We start from the raw sequence: 6,000 nt of genomic DNA on the forward strand, positions 1-6,000 counted from the left end.
ATAGATCTATGCTTGCAGGCTGGCCCTCACCAGGGCCGCCTCTGTAGCTGGCCTAGGCTGTGCCAGGGATATTAGAGGCGCTCTGCTAAAAAATTTTAGCATTTCTTCCTCTGACCCTTCACTGTGTGAATGTTGGTTTCTAGCATCCCTGTATAAACAGCCTCCTCCCGTGGGAGTCGTTAGGCCAAGGCCCGCCCCCTTCTCTGCATTCTGGGGTGACTAGAGTAATGCAGCGTGGTGCTGAGGATGGTTTGTAAGGACATGGTAGGCCTCAAACAGGCCTCCGTGGTATATATGTCTTTATTGAGCAGGGTTAGGCCGTCTTTCGCTTCACGAAGAAGACTGGGTTTCCTGCCCGACCCTGCCATGCAGAACTGGCCTATGGATTTAGGCCGCCAGTTTAGGCTTCACTCACCTCGCTGAGCTACTGCTCGAGCGCTAGGTTGTAGGTGGTTGGCTTTCATTCAAGCCCCACTCCCCTAGGTTGGGCACAGATACATTTCTGTCACCCCTAGAGCCGCTGGCAGGCCCGCACCCTGATAACCTCAGGGTGAGGTGTGAGTATTCCCCTGTGATACAGGGTAGGTCTGAGCACTTCACTCCCAGTTCTGTTTTATCCCACCTCGCACCACTATGGCTCGGGTCGAGTATGAAGTAAGCTTCACTTCTTCTTTGGTCGAAGTACGCTCCCCTGAAGCCAGAGCATTGCCCTGAGCTGACGCCCATGCTAGATGGTAGGCCCCTGACTAACTGGGGCCTCCGTTGAGGCAGAGTGGCGTATGTTGTACTCCCCTTGTTTTAAGGGTGCTAGCTTTTTTGCGGAGTACACTGCCATGGGCAATGTGATTAGGCACCAGGATGCTGTAGGCGCTGTGTAGTATGGTTTCCAACAGTGTACTTTATGGCAGAATATGACTTGCTATTAGCTAGTAGGCCCGACCAGGCCTCCCTGATAGGCGAGTCCCCAGCTGGCTGGCCTTAGCAGGCCACCTTATACTTTGGATCAGGTAGTAGGCCTCTCCGGGCCTCCCTGTAACGCTCCCTAGTGGTGCTGGGTTTATGAAGCTAGTGGTCTCTTGCTATCAGTTTCAGCTAGCCTTAATAGGCAGCTGCTGAAGGCGAGCTTGCGCCCTGGCTCGCTAAAGTGTTCATTCTCTGCTAAAGGACGGAACCTTTTCTGCCTACAGCCTGGTTTGCCTACCAGGTAGACCTTGTGCTCCCCTCACGAGGGTCTCTATGAGCATGCGGCTGCCTGGGTCTGGTCAGACGGTCGTAGGCCTCTCGTGAGGCCTCCCAGTTAGATCAGCCCTTAGGCCTTCACAGGCCTCCTCAGTGTTTTGAAACACAGACACTGGGTTGATCCGTGGATCGAGTAGAGAAACTCCCCTCGCTAGCAAGGGTCGGAAAGCACTATGCTGAGTCATACTCTCCGGGATATCCCGTCTCTGAGATCCGGGCCGAGTGGTTCACTGCCAGCTTCGCAGTCCCTCGGGTTGGATGCCTTACTTAAGGCATTTGTCCAGAGGCTCTGTCTTCAGACAGACAGGATTTGGCCAGACTAAGTGTCTATGTACTGGCGGCAGGTCAGGCCGTCCTGGTGGCATTTCGGGGTGAGTACGTTCCCCTGAATAGTGACTGGCTGGGGTTCCCTTGGGTTCCCTAGCCACATTCCCTAGAAGGGACCCCTTCTAATTGGAAGCTGAGGTTCCAGGCCCGGAGCCGGCCCAGGTAGACCTTTCATTTAACCATGTTTATGAAGGTTTTTCTGTGAGGCTGTAGCTTGGGCTATGACCGTAGGGAATGCTGTCACTGACAGCCCAGTGTGACCTGAGGGTGAGTGGTTCTAGCGTTTCATTTGAAGTTGCTGGTTCTGACAGTTGTCACTGCCACTTGGCATGCACTCCCCTTAGCATGGCGGCGTTGGTATATCGTTCCCCATAGCGTCGTTGACGTATTGTTGAGTTCCCTTCGAAAGGGAACGTCTCAGGTTACGACTGTAACCTATGTTCCCTGAGAACAGGGAACGAGACAATACGTCTCCCTGCCATGCCGCGGGGCTTGCCTACCGTACAGTCCCTTCAGACGATAAGGTGATTTGTCATGTTTGCAAGGCGCCCCTTTATACTTCCAGGTCGCACGTTAATCATTCACGCTAATGATTCACGGGCTGTCGCCGGTCAATATGATTGACGTGATTTGATAGTGATTTCAGACACCTGTCACGCCTGAGGCGTCCCCCCCCCCATAGCGTCGTTGACGTATTGTCTCGTTCCCTGTTCTCAGGGAACATAGGTTACAGTCGTAACCTGAGACGTTTTGAAGAGGGACAATATTAAAGCGTGACATTTTGATTAGCTCTAAAGCTTCTACAATATATATAGCAAATAAATTCTTAGTCAAATCCAATTTTGGTAACACTGCTCAAGATGTGTTTTTTTCATGTTAGCCTGAAAGCAATCTGTGTTTCATTTGTACTTGTATAGTTCTTTAAATACAGTGCACACTTTTCTGCTTTCTTTTATAAACACTGCATGGCCAAAACTATGCACACTCCGACACCTCACTCATATGTGAGTGTTGAGCATTTAGGATTCCAGGCCAACTGAAAAATATTGCATTTATACAACAGTTTAGTAAAAATCAAGTTAATATTGAATTACGTTTTCAAACGAAGACAGTTTCAAATGAAGTTGAATCAAGCTACATTTCTCGGAGCAACACAGTATTTCATTCCTGAATAAACAGTGTTTTTTAACAAACCGAATTGATTGAGTGATTCAATAATTCATTCAAAAAGACAGTCACTTGTCACCACCTACAAGCGCAACTGTGTAACCAGAAGTGAGAGCTACTGAAAATCCCCACCAGTGCTGTTTGTAACTACTCTATCACTACTCTAAAATTACATTGTACAGTAGGCTATGAAATCACAGGGAATGTGTAATGAAATTGGTGTCCTAGTAGTGAATGGCTGCTATGATTCTATTGCGCTCAATATAAGGCCAGACATATACTGTAGGTGGAAAAAAAACACAAATTGTCATTTGTCTCCCTGTGATTTTATCTTCGGATATAACAGTCATTGTCACTTTTTACAAAACACCAAAGTAGATAAGTGGTAATTGCCCTAAAGACACTACATTTAAAAAATGGTTCCAATTTCGTAACCATAGATTAATTTAATACTTACGCGCCCCTAACTGGCGTTCCTGGAGGCAACTGGATCATAATTCCCTTTAATCAGTTGGACCGCACTATCAAGGAAATGAAACAAAGTCTAATGACAATGTTCATGGACTATTTCCTTGGTTAATGTGAGCAGGTCACAGGAGTTAGGCTGTCTCCAGAGAGAAGACAAGGCAGGCTCTGGAGCGCTGGCCCAGATTCCCCCTGTAAAAAAGTGAATTGATGTAACCCTGAGGGACTGTAAAGATAGGATATCACTGGGAATGGAATGTGTATTGTAAGCATACTTGCCGAAGTGAAACACAACAAACTTGTAGACGTTATGTTGCATCATCTTGAGTTAAACTGACCACTTGAAATGAAGTGCTATATAATTTTGTAAAACTAAACTCAAATAATTTTCCATTACTTAAGTTTGTGCAAATATCAATATAATTAATTATAAATGTAATATGAACAAAAATAATTAATTACATTTATAAATTATATCATAAAAATAAACCTAATACTATTTAATTATATTTAAATATATAAACATATTTTGAAGTACATACATTTAATGTATTTAAATTTATATAATTATATGCAATAGTTAAATATAAACTTCTAAAAACAAACCTAATTCCATTTAATTATATTTAAAACTAACCTAATTATACATTAGTACATGCATAATATTCATTAATTGTTACAACATTGTTCGTCTAGTAAAATTGTTTGCCCGAGGAGGACAATGGTTGTTGAAGTATGTCCTGTTAAAAGCATTTTTGTATTCTGACCTTTCTCTTTCTTGCTGTGATGCCTCTAGTTTTGCTTTCTTTGGCAAACTATATGCTTGATGTGCCTTTGTGTTGGAGGATGATGTCAGTCGGGTTATTGGGAACACCTGCTGAATTACGCACAATGCTGCCACAAGAGGGGAAAAAGGTTGAGACCTATCCCTTCTGTGAGTGCATCCAAGTACCATCGTGTGTGTTCATGTGCATTGTGCACACGTGTGCAACCCTGCAAAACAGACACCCAGCATGGGTTCCAGCTAATCGTCAAAGCGGCAGTGTGCTTCCTCTGCTTTCTAAACCATCCTTGTACTTCATTTCTCTTCCATCGCCTTTAATGCCTCTAATCAGAGGGTCAGTGAAAGCCTTCACTTTATGAGGACAACACCCTCCATTGTGCCCTTTATGGCCTGGCATTTTTATTAAACCATACTCACATGATGATCCGTCTTTGACTTAAAAGGATGGTTCAGCCAAAAAATTGTTCCTTTATGACTTTATTTCTTGGAACACAAAAGAATAAATGTTGATAAATGTACTGGCTAATTTCTAATCAAAGTACATAGGGATCTAGGCTGAATAACAAAAATAAAAAAAGTCTTATATATTCCATTTCTTCTGAAGTCATAGAATATGTGGAACATTTATTTATCAATAATCTTCCCTTCTGTTGCTTGTGACAATTGAGGAGGGATTAGCCCGAATCCCCATTCACTTTCAATAAATGGAAAAGAATTATGAAGTTTCATGGCCTACTTTTATGAAACTCATAGTGATTTTTGGTCATTTGACAGATTGACAGTCATCATTATTTTGCGTATATTTAGTCCTAATGGTTTGGAAACAAACAAATAAAAAAACAATCAATATGCCTTGAAAACAAACACGCTTTCTTATACTATCTGGCAATAGTTTAAGGTTTTATCCATAGACTGAATATACTAACTTTAATGATTTCCTCTCATGCTTGCTTATTTATTTACTTATTTATTTATGAAGCAGTAATTGTTTTTACAAGCACCACTGCATGGCAATTTTGTTAATTGAATAAAAGTGTAAATACTTTATATTGATGTTTGCTTAGGTTTTCAAGAGTAATTTACTGCCTGAATTTACTCCTTCACAAGCACTTACATCCCCATCACCCTGCCCAAACTGATCCTGTTTGGTGCAAAAAAAACAAAACAATCCAACGAATAGTTATGTCTAGAGTGTGTTCTAATTCCTCAGCCTCCTTCAGACTGTATAGTCTCCCTTGTAGCGTTCAATGCGGCCGAGCCTGAGGGTGAAGTGGGAAGACTTTGTTTTGACACTGTGGAAAAGCAAGCTTTGTTCTTCCTTATCTTTTTCCTCAGGGTTCCACTGTGCTCTCTCTCTCGCCACCCTGAGCGCAAAGCTGCAGACATTGCACTCAGAAGTGGAAGCTTTCATGTGTCTGAATCGGCACACATGCACAGACCCCCCATCTCCAGCCAAGACTTGCAATGGAGGCTTTTTCAAAATATTGTCTGGCTTTTGTTTTAGTGTAGGTTAGGAAAGTGTTGGATAATGGGTCACTTCATGTGGCATATGTTAAGACTGGCCCACATACTATATGCTATAAAAATAGCTGTGCGAATGTTTAATGATAAACTCCAAGAAGAATAGAGAACCCTTTTCATTCTAAAGCAAAAATGTTTTTTTGTTGTTGGTCTTTTTTTTGTGGATACATGGGCGCTAGCCGTCACATTTTACTCCAGTGAATTTTTCTCAAAGTAAGTTTATAATTTAGGCTACTAGAAAAATATGTTTCATTAAACACACATTTGCCTTTTTGTGCCATTTTGAGGAATGTTGCCACAAACCTGACAATAAAACAGCCTTTTATATAGGCTTTTCAGAAGGTTGACATCAAAATGTTGTTTTGACCAAGAAATATTGTAATTGATAAATTCTATAAATATATCATAAACTGTTGTTATTATTAACATGACAAATTGAAAAACTTTTTTGTATAGTTACTGTCAACATTTTGATATTTTAAAAATGTATATTAATA

Source organism: Siphateles boraxobius, unplaced genomic scaffold (assembly GCF_051911475.1).
Source record: "Siphateles boraxobius isolate OS27281-9 unplaced genomic scaffold, OSU_SipBor_1 31, whole genome shotgun sequence".
In the NCBI taxonomy this organism is placed as follows: domain Eukaryota; kingdom Metazoa; phylum Chordata; class Actinopteri; order Cypriniformes; family Leuciscidae; genus Siphateles; species Siphateles boraxobius.